General features: G+C 32.8%; 1 protein-coding gene across 2 annotated transcripts in view; it reads right to left on the bottom strand.

Annotated features, from left to right (window-relative positions):
* LRFN5 (leucine rich repeat and fibronectin type III domain containing 5) overlaps positions 1-24,810 on the bottom strand; it is a 241,525-nt gene that overhangs the window by 103,865 nt on the left and 112,850 nt on the right. For both annotated transcript variants that reach the window (XM_087858985.1, XM_087858984.1), the window contains exon 2: positions 23,792-23,963. The gene's annotated coding sequence lies outside the window, so the exon portion shown is untranslated. The remainder of the gene's footprint in view (positions 1-23,791; positions 23,964-24,810) is intronic.

The following is a 24,810-nucleotide window of genomic DNA, read 5'->3' as shown; positions in this document are numbered from 1 at the left end:
AAGATAGGGAATGAAAAAGGAAATACTACTACTGAAGATGCAGACATTAAAATAATAAAAGTATATTTAGCTTAAAGGTATGAGCTCCTAGAAAAAAAAATATGTCTTTCAAAACTAACTTAAATGGAGTTGAAAAACCTGAATAGTCTTATAATCACTAAAGAAGTGGAATCTATAATCCCAAATCTTCGTACAGTGAGAATTCCAGGCTTAGACATGGTCATTGTTAAATTCTACAAAACTTTCTTTTCTTTCTTTTTTTTTTTTTTTTTTTTTTAAGATTTTATTTATTTATTTGAGGGAGAGAGGGAACACAAGCAGGGGGAGTGGGAGAGGAAGAAGCCGGCTCCCAGTGGAGGAGCCTGATGGGCTAGATCCCAGAACACCGGGATCACGCCCTGAGCTGAAGGCAGACGCTTAAGGACTGAGCCACCCAGTCGCCCCTAAACTCTACAAAACTTTCAAAAAAGAAATAACTTCAATCCTACATCAACACTTTTAGAAAATATAAAAGGAAGGGATATTTCCCCAAAGCATTTTATTTTATTTTCCCCCAAAGCATTTTATTAAGCAGTGTTACCATTAAGCATATGAGAAAAGATGATTATAGGAAAATCTCATTCATAAACACAGATGTATATATCTTAAGGAAAATATTAGCAAATCAGATTCAATAAAACATAAAAAGGATCATATATCATGGCAATAGAGGTTTAATCCAGGAATGTAAAGCTACTTAGACATTGTGAAATCATACATTGATCTTAGCAGATGTGGAAAAAAAAATGATGGATGATATAGCCTAGTCATTAATGTTAAAAATTAAGATTATTGGCAAATCAGGATTAGAGAAGAAAGCACACATAATATTTATAGTGAAACGTTTAATGTATTTCTATTTTAAGATAAAGAATAATGATGCTTTCCATAACAAATTCTATTCAAAGTTCTACTGGATGTTTATCTATCAGAGTAAGGCAAGAAAAAAATTGAGTAAGAACTATAGAGGACAAAACAAAGCTGTCATTGTTCATAAATTCTAGTATAATTGGGAGTAGAAAGTACATAAAATCTACAGATATATTATTAAAATAAAGAGGAAATTTCAGTGAATTTGTTAGATACAAAATCTAAATATAAAAATCTATTGTGAGTTCTTATTTTGACAATGATTAGTTTGATATGAACCAACCATCCAGAAAAAAAGTAAGTGTGCCTACATGTGTATCTGTTGAAAGTAACTAAGGCAGTGGAAAGTTTGTGGCAAGATCCAGAAGTTCTCCACTGGGACTCCAAAGCGATTCAGACATTTGGGTCACTATAAACCTAAAGGCAACTTCTGATTCTGCAGTGAATTAGAAGACAATGTCTGGCAAAGATGCTAAACACAGCTTTTGAGAGTTCCAGGGTGTGAAGCCAAACAAACAAACAAACAAACAAACAAACAAACAAAAGAAGGAGCTTGGGCTTTCTAAGTAGGAACGGCCTTAGTAAACATATAAGAATTTTACATGGGATCAAGAAGAGCTTCATCTACAAACAAGTGTTAGGCTTCATCTAAGAACAAGTGCAAACTACTATAGATCAGTCTTCAGAAGGACTAAAGTCAAACCTTAATTGGATTGAAGTGAACATTCCTCACCTTACTTGCATTTTCTTAGCAAAAGTACATCCTGAATGTAATTTTGTCTACTGAAATATCATCCATATACTCAAATTATTTTCATAATTTTTCATATCCAATATTTGGAAGAAAATTTAAAAAATTAAGCAGCCAAATAGAAAGGCAATATTTGACTGCATAGAAAAAAGTAAAAGACACAGATATCAAACTTTTTGATTTATTGGTTGCCAGACACAAACCTTAACATAAATTTAATACAAACCAGAAGTTAAATGACAAAATTTAGGATTATGCAAGAAAACTAGAACTCATTAAAAACTTCAAACAAAAATTCCAGAACAAAAATTCGGAACTCAATAGATGGATTTAGTAGGAGATTAAACATTTTTAAAGAAAAACTAGAAATTTGGAAAACTATATTGGAAGAAAATATCTAGTTTAAACATTAAGAGGAATGATGATTGGGAATCCAGAAAAGAAAATTAAGAGCTACATGGAACATAGTGAACAAATACACCAGAGATGTAACTGGAGTTCCAGAAGAACTGATTTCCAGACGAGGGGGAAGAAGTAATATTCAATGATACAATGAACAATATTCCTTAAAGCTGGTAAAAGGTATCAAGAAATTCAAGAAAACCTATGAACCCTGGCATGATAAATAAAAAAGTATACCTCACTGTCTTAGTCTGGTCAGGCTGCCATAAGACACCAAAGATCAGGTGACTTATATAGTAGAAATTTATTTCTCACAGTGCTGGAGGCTGAAAGTCTGAGATGCACGCCTATATGTCGTAATGAGAGTTCTCCTGGCTTGCAGATGGCCAGTCTCAGAAGAAGCAAACTCTGATTCTGGTGTCTCTTCATATAAAGCCACTAATCCCATCCCATCATGAGGGCTCCACTTTCATGACCTCATTTAACCCTAATTACTTTCCAAAGGCCTCATCTCCAAATATCATCACATTGGCAGTTAGGAATTCAACATATAAATTTGGGGGAGAACACAAACATTCAGTCCATAACACTCACTTAGTTGCAGTATAAAAAAAACCTGATAAAAAACAAAACAAGGAGGACACCTAAATAGCAGTAAGAGAAAACATATTATTCCTTCATAATCCTTCAAAAGAAATAAAATTAAAGGAGCAATGGAAACTAGAAAACAATGAAATGAAACAAAATATCCACAAACTTAAAATACTATGCCCAGAAGACTTTTCTTCAAAAATTAAGGTAAAAATAGAGAGTTCTGCTTCCAGCTATGATGAAGGAAATGGGACTGATACACCCTCTCACATTTTAAACAACTAGAAAAAGTATACAAAATATGATACAATATTTTTACAATACATTCTATAATACAATAATAATATTGTATCATATTTTGTTTATTGGACAACAGCACAGAAATGTAATTCTTGATAGAAAAATAGCAGTGAGATTATCCCTAAAATTGTCTCTGCTTCCTAACTGTAACAAGGGGAGGAGTGACCCAAACAGCACCTAGCAATCTTCCCAATTATGTGGCTAGTGATCAGAGTGCAGGGAGGTCGAAGGTCTGGAATATATATGCAGATATCAGAGAAAAGGAAGCTGTAGAGAGACGTCAGAAATCTGCAGAGGGATCCCTTCATATCCAGCAACCAACAATATAAATTTACTGTGACTGGTATCCATGTTAAAAAAAATACCAGGAATGCAAAGAAGTGAGAAAATATAACCCCAAACCAGAAACACTTAATAGAAAAAAAACATGGAAATGAGATGATGAAAATAGCAAAAACACTAAACAGTTATAATAAAGATGACCCATATTCTCACAAAGTTAGAGGGGAAAAAATGACCACAATAAGGAGAAAAACAGAAGATATACAAAATAGACCATGGGGATCTTTTAAATATGAAAATTGCAGTATCAAAAATGAAAAAAAAAACACTCAAGATAATATATATAGCAGATTAGATATTGTAGCAGAAATGTGTAATGGATGTGAAGACATAGCAAGAAAAACGATACAAAATAGAGCACATGGAAAAAATGCTAACAACAAAAACAATAAGATAAACAAAAACAAAATAAAAACAAAAAAGTACAGACCAGTGACCTGCGAGACTATCACGCAATCTAACCTATTTGTAGTTGGAATCTTAAAAAAGTTCCTGAGCAAGAAAGAAATTTGAAGCAACTATGGCTGACATATTTCCAAAGATTATTTAAAGAAATCACAAACCAACAGATGGAAGATGCTCAACAAACCCCAAACAAAAGAAATCAGAAAAACGACACCGAGGCATAGCCTAAACAATTGTTTTGCAAAACACTAATAGAAATACAGCTAGGGGGGCGCCTGGGTGGCACAGCGGTTAAGCGTCTGCCTTCGGCTCAGGGCATGATCCTGGCGTTATGGGACCGAGCCCCACATCAGGCTCTTCCGCTATGAGCCTGCTTCTTCCTCTCCCACTCCCCCTGCTTGTGTTCCCTCTCTCGCTGGCTGTCTCTATCTCTGTCGAATAAATAAATAAATAAATCTTAAAAAAAAAATACAGCTAAAATCATGCACATTTCATAAAGAAGAACATAGCTGTAAGAATGAGTATAATTTTTCAAAAATTATGTATAGAAAACAGTGGAAAAAAAGAATGGAGAGACATCTTTAAAGTATTAAAAGAAAAAATTACATAAGATTAGGATTCTAAAAATTACTTTAAAATAAATAAATACTTTTAGGGGTGCCTGGGTGGCTCAGTCGTTAAGCATCTGCCTTTGGCTCAGGGCGTGATTCAGGCATTCTGGGATCGAGCCCCACATCAGGCTCCTCTGCTGGAAGCCTGCTTCTTCCTCTCCCACTCCCCCTGCTTGTGTTCCCTCTCTCCCTGGCTGTCTCTCTCTGTCAAATAAATAAATAAAATCTTAAAAAAATAATAATTAAAATAAAAAATAAATAAATAAAATAAAATAAATAGTTTTAGAACAAAGAGAAGCTGACACATTCTTCACTTATGGACTTATAATACTAGAAATATTTTTAAAAATTCTTGAGATAAAAGGAAAATGATACTAGATAGAATGAAGTTATGTAAATGGCAAATATGTGGGTAATACGAAAATATTTTTCTCATCTCTTTAAAATAAAATTGTTTAAAAATAATAGTTGTAGATTTTACTTTATTTATACATGTTGAATATATTACATGGTTTACTTCTACATAGGTAGAGTTCCACAACATTGCTATTCCACATTCTACAACAATGACAAAAGACAGAGTAGAAATATGGGCATAAACCATTATATATGTGATATGGTATATGGGTAGTATGGTATAATATAATTTAAAAGTAAACTCTGATACATTAAAGATGCATATTATAAACCCTAGAACTCTGGAAAAATAAAGAGGTAAAACTATATAATCTAATAAGTAAAATTAAATGGAATAATAAAAAGACTCATTATTCTAAAAGAAAGCAGGAAAAGAGGTAAAACTGAACCAAGGATTTACGAGACTAATAGAAAACAAGTAGGAAAATAGAAAATTAAAACCCAACCATATCACTAACCACATGAAATACAAATGGTATGACCATTACAATCAAAAGGCAGAATTATTAAATTGAATATAAAAACAAGACCCAATAATATGTCCTCTAAAAGAAATCCATTTTTAAAGATTTTATTTATTTATTTATTTATTTATTTATTTATTTATTTGAGAGAGAGCAGACACACGAGCACAGGGGAGAGGTAGAGAGCAGACACAGGAACATGGTGGGGGGGGGAGAGGGAGAGAAAGAAACGCAGGCAGACTCCCCACTGAGTGCAGGGCTCAACACGGAGCTCAATCTCAGGACCCTAAGATCATGACCTGAGTAGAAACCGAGAGTCGGTCGCTCAACCAACTCTACCACCCAAGTGCCCTAAAAGAAACCCATTTTAAATTTAAAAATGCAAACAGCTAATAGCAAAAAGGCAGAAAATAGATCATGTAAATACTAATCAAAGAAGCTAGAGTGTCTATATTAATATCATTCGAAATACATTTCAGAATAAGAGAAATCAATGTGTCAATTTCTTTCAGAGTGCATAATGATACTAAATGTGTATATATCAACAGGTCTTTATATATGAAGAAAAATGAAGACATTATCAGATAAACAAAAAGATAAGTTATATCAGCAGCCTACCCCAAATAATGGAAAAGCCAATGGGAGTCCATCAGGGGAAGAAAATAAAAAATAGGAGAGAAAAAAAAGGAGATGGGGTGCTTGGGTGACTCAGTCAGTTTAGCAGCTGCCTTCAGCTTGGGTCATGATCCCAGGGTCCTGAGATTGAGCCCCACGTGGGGCTTCCTGTTCAGTGGAGAGCCTGCTTCTCCCTCTCCCTTTGCAGCTCCCCCTGCTTGTGCTCTCTCTCTCTCTCTGTGTGTCAAATAAATAAATAAATAAATAAATAAATAAATAAATAAATAAAATCTTTTTTAAAAAATGGAGATAAAGGAAGGAATAAATAATAAGGTAAATTTAAAGACTACTATGGCTGCAATAAAACCTGCTATGAAAAGCAGGAATTATTACGAAATACAATGTTAGGGGGTTAGCACTACCAGATAACAAAACTTAGGATAAAGCTACACTAATTGTGGTAGTATGGTATAGGTATAGATATAAGCAAATAAAGTATCCAAAACACTATCTTCATTTTGCAGCTGAACTCTGCAACATTTGCCATACATTAAGTGTCCATCTATACATAATTTTTAAGAAAAGTGGCAGAACATAGCAGAGGGATAAAGAAAAAATTGTTAATAAGTCATATAGCTATTAATATAAGAAAAAAATCTTAATCCTACCCTACACTATATGTAAAAAAACAATGCCAAATAGATTGTGTATGTAAATGTGAAAGTCGAAAATAATTAAGCTTCTGGAAAATAGCATAAGACAGTAAATTCATGATTTGGAGACTATAGAAGTCTTTAAAAAATCAATAAGTAAAAGTTAGGAAACATTGATAAATTGTACTGCATTAAAAGTAAATGTAAGGACTTCTCTTTATCAAAATCCACCATTATAAAATTAAAAGGGCAAAAACTCAGAATGAGACATGATATTTGTAACACATATTTGATGAAGGACGCATATTGAGAATACATAAAATCCTTGTACAAGTCACTGAGAAAAGGACAGACTACTTTAAAAAAACAGGCAGTCTTAAACAGCAATGCATTTAAAAGAATATCTAAAAGGACAACAAACAAAAACTTGCTGAAGTTCATTAGTCATCAGCCAAAATGCAAATTAAATCCTCTAAGCCGCTAACCAGAGTGGCTACATTTCAAAGACTGACAGAGAAAGACAAATACTGTATAAGCTATGAGCTCACTAATACGTAGAACCTAAAAATACCAAATTCATAGAAACAGAGTGGTGGTTGCCAGGGCTAAGGAGTGAGGGAAATGGGGAGATTTGGGTCAAAGGGTACAAATTTTCAGTCATAAGATAAATACGTTCTGGGGAGCTAATATACTGCATGGTGACTATAGGTAACAATTCTGTACTGCCAACTTGAAAATTGCTATGAGAGTAGAGCTTTAATGCTCTCCTCATAACAACAACAGAAACAAAATGGTAATTATGTGAGGTGAAGAATATATTAACTAACCTTGTGGTAAATATTTCACAATACATATGTGTATCAAATCATCACATCCTATACCTTAAATTTACACAATATGTCAATTATATCTCAGTAAAGCTGGGAAAAAATAAAAAGACTGAAAAGGTTTCTTCTCCAACATGTAAAGAACTTGGAAGTTGTCAGTCTAGTCCTTGTAACATAACAAAAAGCTGAACAAATGAAACAACAGTGACTTTTCTTGGGCCAATTGGAGAACTGAAGTCACAAGAAAAACTACCACCATGAAATCTGGAAAACCAGCTACAACCTGAGAGACACAGCCAGCATACACTTAACCTGGAGCAGAAGCTGCTAGAACCATAAACTGCTAACAACAATTTAATAGTAATTTTGCTAAATTGCTGAAAGATGAGAGTAAAAGTGAAGCCACAGTCTTAAGATCCACCACATTGATGGCTTTTACCTCCATAAACCCAGAGGGACTCAGAGGGAAAAGAGAAAAATAATCCCCTTCTGTTTCTAGCAGGGGGAAGGGGAAACTAACCATTTTAAAATACTCAGATCATTCTCCATGACAAAGGCATACTCTTCAAAGGGAAAGATTTTACCAGAGCCTTGTTCTGGCTCTAGGCCTCCGGAAAAAAGATTCCCATCCACCAGAGCCACATTTAGCCTTTCTGACTCATTCTAATAAGAGGAAAAAGCTATAAGTCCATAGAAAAACTTACGAAGATCACGAACAGGAGTCACACCTCACTTAAAGACAGACTAAATCATAACATTATAGCAGATTTCCCTTTCCCCACGTGCTACCACCAAAACAGAGCTCCAATATACTCAAGAGTGGATTAGCTACAAGACAAAGACTCTAGTGAAATAAGTCAAGCAGAGAAAGACAATTATCATATGGTTTCTCTCATTTATGGAACATAAGAACTAGGAAGGTCGGTAGGAGAAGAAAGGGATAAAGAAAGGGGGGGTAATCAGAAGGGGGAATGAAGCATGAGAGACTATGGACTCTGAGAAACAAACTGAGGGCTTCAGAAGGGAGGGGGTGGGGGAATGGGATAGGCTGGTGATGGGTAGTAAGGAGGGCACATATTGCATGGTGCACTGGGTGTTATGTGCAACTAATGAATTGTCGAACTTTGCATTGGAAACCAGGGATGTACTGTATGGTGACTAACATAATATAATAAAAAAACATTAAAAAAAAAAAAAAAGACAAAGACTCTTCCCAAAGAGGAGTTCTAAGAGAAGCACAAAGTTATGACAGAAGACAAAAACAAAGACACTAGAAGAATTTGAAGATTCTAGCACTTACTTATACTACAATAAATACTAAAAAAAAAAAAAGCCCCTCTCTAGCCAGATGAATACAAATCTTCAGATTGAAGGCCTATTTACTTCAATTCCTTTTAATCAGTACAACATGTCTGATGTTTAATTTAAAAAATTACAAGGTATGACAAAAGCAAGAAAAACACAGACAAACCAAGCATCAGAACAAGACTTGAATATGACTCAGATATTGTAGTTATCAGAGACAAAATTTAAAATAACTATGATTAATTCATTAAGAGCTAACTATATAAGAAAAAGACAACATGGAAGAACAGATGGATAATATAAGCAGAGAGGGGCACCTGGGTGGCACAGCAGTTAAGCGTCTGCCTTTGGCTCAGGGCATGATCCCGGCGTTGTGGGATCGAGCCCCACATCAGGCTCCTCCGCTAGGAGCCTGCTTCTTCCTCTCCCACTCCCCCTGCTTGTGTTCCCTCTCTCGCTGGCTGTCTCTCTGTGTCAAATAAATAAATAAAAATCTTTAAAAAATATATAAGCAAAGAAATGGCTCTAAGAAAATTAAAAAGAAATGGTAGAAATTAAAAGTACACTAACAGAAATTAAGAATACCTTTAATGCATTCATTAGTAGTAGACTAGACTCAGCCAAGGAAAAAATGAATAAGCTTAAAGATATGTCAATAGAAACTTTCCAGACTAAAATACAAGTGGGGGAAAAAAGGGTACATCCAAGAACTGTGGGAAAATTTCAAAGGGTGAATCACAAGCAACTGGTATATCAAAGGGAGAAGATACAGATAATGGAGAAGAAATATTTGAAGTAGTAATGGCCAAAACTTTTCTAATATTAAAAACAAACAGCAAACTATAGATGTAGGAAGCTAAGAGAACATCATACAGAAAAAAACATTTTAAAAAATCTACACTTAGGCATATTATATTCAAACGGCAGTAAACCAAAGATAAAAGGGTAATCTTGTAAGAAACCAGAAGAAGAAAATCACCTTACTTATTGGAGAAAAAGGGTGAGAATTGTATTGGGGTTCTCATCAGAAACCATATAACAAGAAAGTAGATTAAAACACATAAAGTACTGAAAAAAATAAAAATAAACCAATGTGTCCAGCAACATTTTTCTTCAAAAGTAAAGGAAAAATAAAGACTTAATCAGACAAAATAAAACCTGATGTGAATTCATCACAAACAGACAGGCTCTGCAATAAATGTTAAAGAAGTTCTTTAGGGAGGAAAAAAATAATATAAGTCAGGAAATTGGATCAACATAAAGAAGAGCATCAGAAAAGGAAAAAACCAAAGTAAAATACTTTTCTTATATTTTTAATTGATTTAAAAGGTAGTTATTTATTTCAAAAGCATAATCATAATCAAACAATGCTTTACATGAATATAACATATGGTTACGTAAAACAAATGACAACAATACTACAAAGGATAGGAAGAAGAAATTGGGAATGCTCTGTTACAGGCATACTTGTGAACTAGTATAGTGTTATTTAAAAGCGAACTTAATTAGAAGTAAATGTATTTTTCAAATGCTAGAGTAACCACTAAAAAAATCTTTTAAACAAAAATGTATTAATTATACTTTTGAAGAGAGAAAATGAAATCATATAAAATGTTCAAATAAAATCAGAAAAGTCTGAAAAATAGAAGCAGTTAATAAATTAAAAAGAACAAGTACAATGAATAGAAAAAGTTAAAACACTGCAAAAATTAATCCAGCTATTTCAATAATTATTTTAAATAGAAATGGCACAAATATTCCAAGACAGAGATTGTCTGATTCAGTTTAAAAAATGCTTAACTATAAGTTTTCTATAAGAAGCCTATTTTAAATATAAAGAAACTCTGATTACAAGAGATGAAGATAGATCATACTAATACTAATCAGAAAACAAAAAAACAAAAACTTGACATAGTTACATTAATTCAGAGCTGACTTCAGAACAGATTATCATGAATAAAGATTACATAATGACAAGAGTCAGTTCAAGACAACATAATAGTCCTTAATATGCATGTACCTTACAACAGAGCATCAAAAGAAGTGAGGCAAAAACTGACAGAACTGCAAAGAGGAATAGATGAACCCACTTTTGTAGCTGGAGACATCAATACCCCTGTTTTAGTAACTGATTGATCCAGCAGGCAGGAAATAAGAACTAAGCAGAATCACCAATTAGCTTAAAATAACTGAAAATTATAGAATACTTCATCCAACAGCAAAACACACATTCTTCTCAAGCTCATATGGAACAATCACCAAGACAGAGCACAATCTGAGCCATAAAACACACCTTAACAAATATAAGAGAATAGAAAACATATAGAGTATGCTCTTAGTTGACTATGAAAAATGTTATTAAATCAATAACAAAGATAGCTCAAAAAATAAAAATAATAGGAGATTAAGAAACACACTTCCAAATAACTAATAGGTCAAAAGTCTCAAGGGAATTTAGAAATATTCTGAACTAAATTGAAATAAAAATACTAATTATCAAAAACAGCAAAATATAGCAAAAGCACTGCTTATAGGGAAATTTATAGCATGAAATCCATATATTAGAAAAAAGAAGATATAAAGTCAATAATCTAAGCTTCCACCCTTGCAGCATAGAGAAAGACGAGCAACATTAACCTAAAGTAAATAGAAGAAAACAAATGATAAAAAAATCAGAGGAGAAAACAAATGAAAAACAGAAGAATAATAGAAAAATCAATATAACTGAAATCTGGGTCTTAGAAAAGATTGATAAAATTGGTAAACTTCTAAACAGGCTAATCAAACAAATACAAAAATAAAAACAACAACAAAAAAACCCAAATGATACAAATTACTAATATCAGGAATAAGAGGGTCATCTACACTGATTCAATGGACGTTAAAAGTATAATAAAGGAAATAGACTATTTCTTAACGATACTGAATGAACAATTAACAATTTTCTAAAAAAACAAAGTACGTACCCAAACTGTCTCATTGGTGAATTTCACCAAACATTTAATGGGAAATGATATTAATTCTACACAAATTCTTCCATAAAAAAGCAGAACACTCTTTAACTCATTCTATGTGGCAGGCATTAGCCTAATACAGAAACCAGATAAAGAGATTGCAAGAATAGAAAACTACAGTTCAAGAGTTCTCTTTAATATAAATGTCAGAATCCTTAAAACATTAGCAAATTGAATCCAGCGATAAAAGAAATATAATAAATGAGTTATTCTGGGCATACAAGGCTATTTCAAAAACTGAAAATCAGTGTTCCATAGCATCAATGAACTAATGAAGAATTAAGGTGAAAAATCTATGTGTATGTGCAAAAATGTTCTTTATTTGCATACCCTTACACACTTGAGATAACCTAAACATCCACCAAAAAGAGATAAATAAATTTTAGTATATTAATACAACATCACTATAGTGATGAATATTTACAATTTGCAACTATATGCAACAACTGAAATACATTCCAAAATATTAAAAACAGAATTAAAGCAAAAGAGACAAGGTACAAATGGTAAGTACAGTATTAATCCATTCCTATAAAGTTTAAAAACTGACAAAACTAACAATATTGGTCATAGAAGTATGTATAGGAAGTGAAACTCTAAAAGAAAACAAAGAAATTATTATAACATAGCTTAGATTATTATACAGTTGTTAGCTTAGTGAAAAAGGATAACATTTCTGATAAGAAGCAGAGAAGGACAAAGGCAATATTCTATTTCTTGAACTGAATGGTAGTTTCAGTTACCTATAATGTAGTTATTCATTAAAACGTACATATGGTTTGTGAACCTTTCTGTAAGTGTTAAATGTTTCAATAAAATAAGAACAAATTTTTAAGTAAAACATTAAGACATAATCATAATGATAATAATCATAACAACAATGACCACTGGCCAATGGGAGTACACAGCAGTATAGACAGCAATGATGATCAAAGAAATAAATTAGAACATGGAAAACCAAGAGATTTTATCTGTAGAACAGTCCCAAAAGAACCTTAAATTTTTAACGTTACACCCTAAGAGAAGATATGCCAGTGTCTTCCATTAATCATCTGTGGAAGCTCAAATAAATGAAGAATCTTCTCATAGTCCCTAATCTTTCAACTGTAAATAGAGTCAAGCTGTTTTAAAATTCTATTCAATTACGTGACTATCTGCTTACTTGCTTTTTAATTTAAAAAATGTATTTCCTACTCACTTCTAGATTCAGACTAGAAATTAGACTGATCATTTTATTTCCAGTTATCATAAAGATTGTGTATTTAAATATGCCAAAATCAAGCTTTACAAAAGTAGAGGACATTATTCTGGAGGAGGAAGAAATTCTAATAAAATGAATATTATTAAATTTTGAGGGTTTCAAAGCATAATCCTGCCCTTCCCCAACTCAAAAAATTTTTAAAAATAAGCCATGAACTTCCTTAATGGTATTTTAATGCTGACTACAGTGTAAATTGGGAATAAAGAAGACATTAAAGACAGTCAGACACTGGGTAAAGGTTTGATGAGTTCCAACATCATGACCCGTTAAAAACTCAAACTGATTATTGCAATAGAAACTCCATATAATGTTCATTATGAAGAAAATGGTAAAAAGGACAATTGTGCTTTAGTAGTTTGAAAAAGTGTATATATGCCAAATTAGTACTTACCATAAAATGGTCTAACACAAACATCGTCCACTATGGCAAAACATGAGAAACAGTTACTTTAAAGTCAAGAAAAATATAAGAATGGCCACACTCACCATTTGCATTCATCACTGTTTAAGAGATCTCCTAACCTGTTCAATTAAATAATAGAAATATAATACAAAGGAAATTGTAATGATGCTATTTGTATAGATATAAAAATAAAATTATATAATTATAAGAACAACTGCAAATAACTAAACTAATAAGAGTTTATCAAAGTTGCTTAGCAGACGTAAGGATAAAAGCAACATTACAGACACAATCATTTGAAAAATATAACATTTTAAAAGCTCATTCACAAAAGCACAGAAGTTTGTGAAGAAATAGAAAAAAAATGTAAGACATATAAGGAGAAAGGTATAAAACTTTTTTATAGGACCTGAAAAAGTTCATTGATAGATACACTTCATAATAAAACTTTTTTCTAAAAAACGATTTTTTCCCAAGCCAAAATAAAAATTACTACAGTAAATGTGACTCCAGTAAAATTTAACACATGATTTTTCACCAGACTTGCCTATTCCCAAAATTGAAATAGAAGGATAAAAAATAAAAAGCCAACATTATTAGCTAAGGAAAATTGGAAGGAGAAACAAAAGCAGTGGATTCATTAATTCTGCAATCTATCAAGACTTCTAAGTAGAATAACTAAATTACAGCATGGCAGTTGTGCAGGGATGATGAGGAGAACAATGAAATAAGACAGAAAAAACAAGAAATATTTCTGTGCATATATGAAAGCCCTGTGTATGGCAGCATTAGAGTTTCAATTCAATGGGGAAAGGATGGAATGTTCAATAATTGGCATTAGAACAATTGGTTATCAGAATGAAAAAAAGAAAATAGAACTGAACTTTACTCCAAATCCACTTTAATTTCCACACTACATAAAAAATGTGAAGAAACTTTTAAAATATTAAAAGAACATATAAGAAAATATCTTTATTTCTTTAATAACAGAGAATTGCTTAAACAATGCAAAGAAAGAAAGAAAGAAAGAAAGAAAGAAAGAAAGAAAGAAAGAAAGAAAGAAAGAAAGAAAAACATACATTCCCCAAACCGAAAGAAATAATTGATAAATTTGCCAAATTAAAATGAAAACATTTTATCTGGACGAGGACTTCCTGGGACATTCCCTTTCTTGGAGCTTGGGATCCTTCATGCAGATTCCTCTTTGTAAAAATGATTTAGTTTCTCACTGCACTGTCCCTTAAAATTAAGAACTGAAATTATTAAATATTTAAAAATGCTGATGAAAACTCGATGACAATAAAATACAGTGAATTAAGGCATCCATCCTATGTATGAAATGTGTCAGTAGCTTTATATTTAAGAACTATCTCTGGGTTATTAGACAGATAGGTAAGCCCCAGATTGCATATAGACCTACACTAAATAAGACCTAAAACTCAGATGAGACCATAAAAGAGGGCGTTTAATGACCACCTCCCCAGTACAGTCTGAGGCAACATAATCTCATCCATGTTACCACTAACGTATCTGCACACTCTCTGATGGAGGTGCTTCTTCCCCTGACTGGATGGGAAAGGGTCAGGTTTCCTTGGGGATCTGCCAGCTGTAGGAACAATTCCACAGCCCCCACTCTACTTTTACTTTAGCGTGTGTAAACAACTCCTGAATGGGTAAAAAATGTAAGCTATATATTATTCCCCACTTATGCCCTTTTGAGTGTCAAGGGTCTGGTGCAAGCATTAAAACAAAGCTGTGTATCACCCATTATCTTATGAGTTTGTGTCTCATTTAAGAAGAAAAAAATGTAATTCCTGCCTCAACCCTTGAACATACAATACTAGTCCTTGATGAATATGGTATAACATTATTAAAGTGAAAACACTAGCCACAGATGAGGGGCACTTTTATAAAACTCAAGAAATCCACAAAAGACTAAAATGCGAAATACATTTTTTAAAAACTACTATAATCTGATAAGAAAAATATAAGCTAACATAAAAATTAACAAAGGACTTCACCAAAAAAGAAATCTGAAAGGCCAATAAACTCATGCAAAGATTCTCAATCTTATTCGTAAATCAAGTAAATACAAGGTAATACAAGAATGAGAAACCATTCCATCTCAAATATGGCCATTCCATATACAGTAATATTTCATAATATATAAGGAATTTATTTAAAACCTGACACATAGAAGAAAGTTCAACAATGAAACTATGGACACATTTATACCATTTTTTAAAAATAAAGACTTTATTTTTTCAGAGCAGTTTAAAATTCACAGTAAAATTGAGGGGAAGGCAAAGAAATTACTCATATACTCCCTGGCTCACATATGTAAACACTCTCCTGTTTTAATAGTATCCACCATAGTGGGACATTTGCTAAAAATAATGAATGTAAACTTGACACGCCGTAATCACCCAAAAACCCATACACAGTCTATATTATCATTCACTCTTGGTGTTCCACATTCTATGGGTTTGGACAAATGTATAAAGACACGTATCCACCATTATGGCATCATACAGAGTATTTTCACTGCCCTAAATCTGCTGTGCTCTATTTACCCCCATACTCCTAAACACGTGGCAACCACTAATCTTTTTTGTTGTCTTGATAGTTTCGTCTTTCCCAGAATGTTATATGGTTGGAATCAGACCTTTTCAGATTGGCTCCTTTCACTTCCTGACAGGCATTTAGGTTTCTTCCAGGTCTTTTCGTGGCCTGATAGCTCTTTTCTTTTTAGTGCTGAATAATTTCATTGTCTGGATACACAGTTTATTTATCCTCTCACCTACTGAAGGACATCTTGGTTGCTTCCAAGTTTTGGCAATTATGAGTAAAGCCGCTGTACAAATCCATGTGCATGTTTTTGTACAGATGTACATTTTTAAGTTTTTTGAGTAAATATCAAGAAGGATGATCGCTAGATCTTATCATAAGAGTATGTTTAGTTTTTTAAGGAACAGGCAAACTGTCCTCCAAAATGCTGTACTATTTTGCATTCCCACCAGCAAAGTAGGAGTTCTTGTGGCCATTCTAACAGGTGTGAAGTAGCAGCTCATTGTTGCTTTACTTTGCTTTTCCCTGATGACACGTGATGTGGAGCATATTTCATATGTTTTGTTTTATTGACCATCTGTATATCTCCTTTGGTGAGGTGTTTATTAAGGTCTTTGGCTCCTTTTTAAACTATGTTGTTTGTGTTTTCATTGTTGAGTTTTAAGAGTTTTTTGTATGTTTTGGATAACAGTCCTTTATCAGATATGTCTTTTGTAAATATTTTCTCCCAGTCTGTGGCTTGCCTTCTCATTCTCTTGACGTCTTCTTTCACAGAGAAGTTTTTACATTAATGAAGTTCAGCTTATCAATTATTTTCCTGGATTGTTTCTTAGGTGTTTTATGTAAAAAGGCATCACCAAACCCAATGTCACCTAAGTTTTCTCCCATGTTATCTTCTAGGTGTTTTATTGTATTGCATATACACAGAGGGCTCTGATCCATTTTGAGTTAACTTTTGTGAAGGTTTTAAGATCTGTGTCTAGATTCAATTTTTGCATGTGTATGTTCAGTTGTTCCAGCACGTCTGTTGAAGAAACTGTCTGCTCCATTGTACAGCTTTTGTTCCTCTGTCAAAGATGAGTTGACTATAATTATGGGGATCCATGTCTGGACTCTCTACTCTGTTCTACCAATCTATTTGCCTATTCTTTCTTTAATCCCGCACCTTTTTGATTACTGTAGCTTTATAGTAAACAGCTTTATAGTTAAGTCTTGAAGTTGGGTAGCATCAGTCCCCCAAGCTTGTTATTCTTCAATATTATGATGATTATTCTGTGTATTTTGCCCCTCCATATGAACTTCAGAATCAGTTTGTCGATATCCACGAAATAACATCCTGGAATTTTGATTGGGATTGAATTGAATCTACATATCAAATTGGCAATTAATGACATCTTGGCAATATTCACTTCTCTCCATGAACACGGACTAGCTCTCAATTTTTTTGTTTGTACATTTATGCTATTTTAATGTTTTACTTGCATGAGACCCTTTTATAAATTCCAGAATTTACAATTTTGGGATCATATTGTATTACATATTTGGGTTTATGATACAAGATAATTTTGTATAATTTTAACCAAAATTATTTTCAGATTTATTCTTGTTTTCAATAAACTTTTATTTATTAAGAATGATTATAGAATGCTGGTTAATTTAAATTCTAGTGAAGTAAAAATTACTGAATGCTCTAAACACAGAATACTAATTTGCAAGGATATACAGCATACCAAACACACCTATTACTAAAACAAGAAATAAGATATAAATCTATAACTTACCATTCCTCATCAGGATTTCCAGTGCTTTGGAGTTGTCATTCTTATTATTTTTAATGCATTCGATATATATATTTTTAAATAAATCCCTGATATCTGTTGTTTCACATGAGTATTTTGCATAAAAGGGCATTGCAAAATATGTAAATAAATGGTCTTTTGGCTTATTTGGAGTAGAATAATTAGACTTTTTCGTATCATGGTATGTCTTACAGATTGAAGTTACTGTTTTATTAATGTCTGGATTTATTTCTGAAAATGATTCAGGATATATCCTGAGAAACAAAAGCATTAAAAAAAAAAGCCTATTTCAGCAAAATACTTGTCTAGGTGTAAAGGAAAGACTTGATAATTTCTGAGGCCTAGTTACTTTTTCACATGGGTATCATGTGGCAAAAATAAATATAAAGATACTACTAAGACTGGAGAAAGATGAGCTGGACTTAGACTTGATGATTGCTAGGTTCTTATTGGATGTTTTCTTCAATATCTTCCTTATTTATCACTATGATTCATAATGAGGTATTATAGATCCCTATACATGAATACCCTTGCACAAGAAGTCATATATATGGATTTTGTCTCCAAATGAAATCAGGTAAACCACTGAGAAACTGCCCACAAACCATAGTAAAGCATTACCAAAGAATTTTAAGGAATTTCTCTATAATAAAAGTTACCTTTAATAAAAGTTACTTACATATTATGATGATTAGAGAACAAACCCAAAAGTGATTCAGATGCTGGATTTCTGCCGGACTCACTATTATGTGACTCATTCTTGGACACCAGTTTCCAAATTGGGGGCATTTGAATATAACTACATCAACAAAATCCATGAATGCCATAGGTCTACTTCATTGTCGTTATAATTATTAAAGAGTCATTCTTTAACTAAACCTGACCTAAAATTTTGAGTTTCACCATTTCATTTCAAGATACATAAAACAAATATTGAAAACTGCTCCAAAATATAACCTTGATTAAATGAAAATATTACATTAAAATTACATATAATTTTATTTGTCAGTATTTCCTTTTCAGTCCTCTCTTTTAAGTAGAGAATTCTCATTAGAAAAAATTTACTCTCTTTTTCTGTCTCCTTATAAATAATGAATGTATGTTTTCAACTGTGGATTATTTCTGCTTTGAAATCATTATTGTAGTAGGTACTGAAATAATCTAAAAGGCACTCTTTTGCTTGTAATGGAACTCTATCTTCAAGACATAAATAAGTAAGCAGGTATTAAAAGGTTATTTGTTTTTCCGATATTAAACAGTATGTTAAAACTTCAGGCTTTAGAACAGTAATCCATGTCTGCATGCAAGTGATCAAAAAGAAAGCCAGATTCTTATTATGGATTTAGAATTAATTGCCTGACACGAAGAAGAACATTCACCTTAAAAAAAGTTGCTTTCACCTCAGCAACAAAGCTTTTACTTGAGTTGCCAAATCTTATGTGACTTGTGTTTTGTATAAATATAGGGGGGAAATGCATCTTTATGTCAAGTAAATCATACCTTCAATATTGATAATGACTGAAGGTAAGATTAATTAGGCAAATGAGAAGCCACTACCTGCCAAGTCACAGTCATCATCCAGCTTTACCAATGTAATGAAGGATGATGAGAAAGGTTATCATTTGAGACTAAGCCATATGTCTCCTCCTGCTTGTCTCCACCCCCAACTGGTGTGTTTTATTTATCCCTTCTGGGTGATAAAATATCTTCAACACCACTGAGGTTCTCCAACATTCTAGATATTAAATACTTCTGTGTCAAAACCATATAAGTTAACAGTCTTAGATATCAAGGTTAGCACTTTTCGAAATCAAGTCTCTAGGTTTTCCTAAATTATTAATGTTTCCAGCTGGCATTGATATGTCTACAGAGTCCCTGATTTTTTTTCACACGTCCTTCCATGTAGTTCTGTAATTTCATTGTGTTTTCCCCTTTATAAGTCATTAGTAATATTATTAGTGTTTATAATCAGTGTAGCCTACACTGATTCTTCTAGTCTGTGAGTTTCTTGCTACAGTAAATCATAGATTTTTTTTAAAAAATGAAGTCTTTGTACCCAAATGTTTTCCTCGCTAAAGTCTCCCATGCTCTTTTTAATATTAATGAGAGATGCCTCAGTTTACCCAGAGAATTCTAAATCTGACATATGTTAAAATACCTCCCGTGCAGGCCACAGTGATATAAGGGAGGTTAACTAGACATGAAACAAGGTGCTTCTCCCAATGATTGGGATAATAACTTAGGTTAAGTCTGTACAAATTGGATTTTTTCCAATGAATTTCATAGCCAATGCTTTGCAATTAAGATTGTTGCCACACATCTAATATCAGTTGCCAGGAATACTCTCCACATGACATCAATCTCTCCCGGTCCTAAATGTAAAGTAATCATTATCTCCTACAGCAAAACATTTATTCAGACCTCATCCCAGGACACTTCACAGTAAGAACCATCGTATTAGCAACCCACAGAGCTGACGCTAACAGTAGGCAGAGAGCAGTGGCCTTTCTACATCAAGTATTGCCAGCTAAGACATTTTTAGTTTTGGTGTCAGTACTTAAGGGCTTTTGGGAGAACTGTGCATTATCTCTCTAGCTTCTGGAATTTTTACCTAAGTGAGACAACACATCAGCACATTAACAATAGTCCAATGTTGAAACCTATCTCTGAGGCTCAAAGTCTACTTATACTAAGTAGCATATTTGCATAATCTCAGATGGAAAAACTTCTTTTTCCACTGAGCTCACATGACTATTTGTAGCTTTCCATCACTAGTTATCTTATGATAGTTATTTCTGCATTGAAATACCCTTACCTCTCCTACTGATCTATAATCATTTTTAAACAAAAAATTCCAATTGGATTCATTTGTACCTGCTTCAAACAGCAAGGACAGGGTCTTGATCCATCACCTATCACAAAATAAGCTCCTGAGGAATGTAGCCAAGACTAAGAAGGGGAGAGGGTAGCAGTATAAAAGCACTGGAAAAATAAACACCCACCGAGAATGGCAAGCCTGCAAAAAACTGGGTCAAACTCTGACAACAAGAAAACAAAAAACAAAGAGATTTCATTGTTGACGCTTAAAAATTCTATTGCAGTTGATGTCCTTGAAACTCTAATTTTCCTTCTGTTTTCTTTTCCTTTTTTTTTCCTAAGTAGGCTCCACACACAGCATTCAGCCCAGTGAGGAGCTTGAACTCATAGCCCTGACATCAAGACATAAGCTGAGATCAAGAGTTGACACTTAACCGACTGAGCCACCTAGGCACCCCTTCCATTTGTGTTTTTATGGCTCAAGCATCTAAGATAATTTCAAGTATATAAATATATACCCAAAGGTATTAAATGTAAAAATATATATATATCTGGTTGAGAGCCTATTTGTTAAACTACCTCATAGAGATAATATACTTATTATATTATTTGTTAAAGTATCTCATAGAGAGAATATAAGAATCAAACAAGTTAATGTCTATTAAAAAGTACTGGAAGGTGTCAAATGATAATATATTGATTATTATAATGAACAGTTAAGCCACTGTCAATTAATGTTATCACAGTTGATAATTTACAAGTCTTAAACATAGGGAAATTTGTTTTAGAAAAATAAAAATATATATTTAATCTAAGTAAGAATACTTACTATTTAGAAGTCATATTAACTTTGTAGAGTGATTATCATTACTGCTATGTATATAGTAAATTATCTTTAGATACATATATACATATGTATATATTTAGACAGGCATGCACATTTCCTGTTCAGATATTATTGTTTATGGTTTAATTTTATCACAGTGCTTTAGTTAAACAGGAAGGAACAGTAGAAACAGACAAAAGAACTATTTTACTGGCCAAGACTAATTGAAAATGCCACAGTGAGACCATCAAAACAACCAACACTACACCTCAACTGTCCTACACTAGTAACGAATAGATATTCCATTGCCTCATTATTTTACTACTTCTCCATGCTTTACTTCCTCTAAGAAAGTTCCTAGTATTCCATTTATTTTTAAAGGGATTTTAATGGATGTGCTATGAATTTTCAATGAGCTATTTGAAATTTGAGGAACCTAATTAGGAATGTATTTACTTTCTCTTTTTTCAGGGTGATTAATTCCATGCAAGACTTTCAGCCTAATGTTACTCCAAAGAAAAAATAGAAAGGGAAAAGGAGGTTCTACTTCTACAGACTAATGGACTGGTAATTTAAAAATTGAATTAAGCATTAACTCAGAAGAGTCCTTCTCAATATATAAATTATTTCTGTTTAGCCTTCTATTGCCAGGTTAATTAAGTAAATCCTTTGGCCTTGATTATACCCATTAGTAAATGAAAATGTATTTGAATTCACTAGTCTTGTGATTTACAGTAGAGAATCTGAGTAAATATATTTCCTATGCTAACAGCTTTCATAAAGTCAGACTTTTTTTTAAGAAAAGTCAGCTTTATCTGTGGAAAACAAAAATGTATTAAGTATCTAATTTATTGTTCAGGCATATAAAATCTCTGTAGGTTCTTGTGGGGTTACCTTTAAGAAACAAACCTTATATATCTCTATATCTTCAAAATGTCTAAAATCGACTCAAGCTTCGTCAGGGTCCTCCATTTCTTTAAAAAAAGCAAAACCTGGAAAATCTGAAATGTCTCCCTCAAGTTGCTTTATTTAATAAAAAGCACAAGAACAAAAACAGCAAAAGCAATTTTTAAGATAAATGAATAAATGATGTACGAAGAGTACAAGGTAATAAAATATGCACAGAAAAAACCTACACTAAAATAATGATTTGTAATCTATCTTCTGCATACTCAGACTCATCATTTTATGCTACAGTTATAGTTATAATGAATTAACTTCAGTATAAACTAATATATCCTATTTGTTTATGTCTTAAGCATAGTCCTTCTACATTACTTTGAGTATACTAGCAACAACACACTGAATGCCTCTTTTAACTATGCAATAGATAGCACCACAATTCAGAAATAAATTCTTAACAGTCTCTCTTCCCTTAAGGACACGGACCTGTCTGTTGCTGGCACATTGAAGCTGTAATATGTTACAAAATAAAACTAAGGTTATTGAGTACTTTCTACCCATTCTCTTCAAGGAAATTTTAATTGCTAAGCACCTAATTAAAATAAATAATCTAGGCTAAATCAAACTTTTACTGTTTATAAAAATGTACTCATAATCATTTTGTATGGTGAGATTGTGAAACAAATACATCCTTAAGAGAAGCAAGGGATGCCTACACCAAGTATTTGGGAGAAGGGAAAAAAGAAATACATCAAACTTAAACCAGATAAACTAAAAAATTTACAAAACAATAGGATTAGAAGTATGAACTAGGAAAGTCTGAACATTCCCCAAGATACTGTTCTTACTTTTCAAATCCTATAAACATAAACAATCATGTAATTGATGTATTTACCTGATATATCCAGTAATGAAAAAGCCCAAAGATAAATAAGCAGTTGGGAATTGGTTTGGGGGTGGCGTATAATATATTACATTATGCATCTTGTATAATCTTCATGTCCCGATTTCAATCCATGTCCCTACCTGTGATTTCTCTTTTATTTTTTTAGTATGCATATTTATAAGTTGCCATAAACTCTCCTTCAAGGACACAGAGAATACGTCACTCAGTAAACCAACCAATCAAGAGAAATGCTGTTTCCTGCACTAGTCCCTCACCCTCCATATACCACTGGAGATCACAGTCATGGAAAAGGCACTTGATATTTAAGAATCAAAAGACTAAGGATTTTTTTCTATCTTCTTAATTCGTTAGACAAGCAACTTTAATAAAATATTTGGTCATGCTGAATCCTTTGCTCATGTGCAAACATTATTATTTTAATCTCTCCCCTCTCTATGCCTCAAAGCTGCAAATATAAATCATGAAAAGCATGTGAAACAGTCCTGAAAGAAATCTCAGAAAATCCCATAAAGATATAGGTTATCAACATAAAAAGTAGTAACTATATCTTCAGAAAGATAAAACTCATAAAAGAAGTGTAATAGTCAGTAATGAATAATCCTGGTTTTCATTTGTATATTAGTTTGCAAGATTTCCAGTTAGCCTCCTCTAAGTATTTTTAAAACCCCTGGCAATGATCAAACTGAATGCAGTCAACTTACTTCTGGAGCCAGAAGAGTTCCTCACTGCTGTGAAGGAGTCAGCACTCTGCCTGGCTGCTGAAGAAGACGGACAGGGTGAAAGCATCTCCAAAGATGATTCTGAGGATAGTGTCAGAAGGGTGCTCAGCTACTACATATCTTCCCCACACCTGGCTGAATGGTTACAGGGACTCTTCAAAGGAGACAAGCACAAAAAAAGTGTATCAAAATATGTTTATAGAGTATCCTTGAAAAATAGAGTTGCTGTTAACTCTGTGATCAATCTCAAAATATACCAGGAATATCACTAAATAGAATTTAAATAGATTTGCATAATAAGGCTTTCTAGTGGCCCTGATCCCAACAGATACGTCAGCATTCTGTTTTTCATCTTTAGAAGTTTCCTTATCTCATAATTGAAGATAGTTTAAACAATCGAAAGATATATAGTTCAGCTTTCTTTACATTTCAATCAATTCAACTTGCAGACTAGTGTTAAAAAATTACAAAAGTCAAGAAATATTTAACCATCCCCTACTATGTTTCAGGCACAGGATGCTGGCCATTCAGCCATGAATGAAGATCATAAATCCTGACCTCATAGCAGCAAATTGTTTTATGTTGTGATGCCTGTATTTCCTTCAAGACAAAAATCTACTTATTCAAACACATCTATGTCTATGGAGGAAATACTCAGATGTGCCACTTGTACTTTAACTTCATGTCAGATGATTGCTGATTTCTACCTATTTCTGAGAGTCCTGTGTTAACCTAGATAATAACCGACCTACCCCTATGAGACACAATATTTAACTTTTCCCCCTAACATCTATATAATAATGCCAATTAATATTCAACCACTATCACTTTTAATGCAGAAATAGGCTGTATTTTTTTTAATGTTTTTGAAATGAACAAAGGCATTGTAATTTTACTTAAGCCATGACTTATTTTATCTGCAGGAGCAAAAGTGAGGAATAATATAATTTGAAAAGGTATTATTAAGAACCATATAAGGTGATACAAAGACAATTTGGGTT

This window comes from Ursus americanus, chromosome 35 (assembly GCF_024610735.1).
Source record: "Ursus americanus isolate L20-20 chromosome 35, mUrsAme1.1.p, whole genome shotgun sequence".
Lineage (NCBI taxonomy): Eukaryota > Metazoa > Chordata > Mammalia > Carnivora > Ursidae > Ursus > Ursus americanus.
This window is presented reverse-complemented; position numbering and strand designations above follow the sequence as displayed.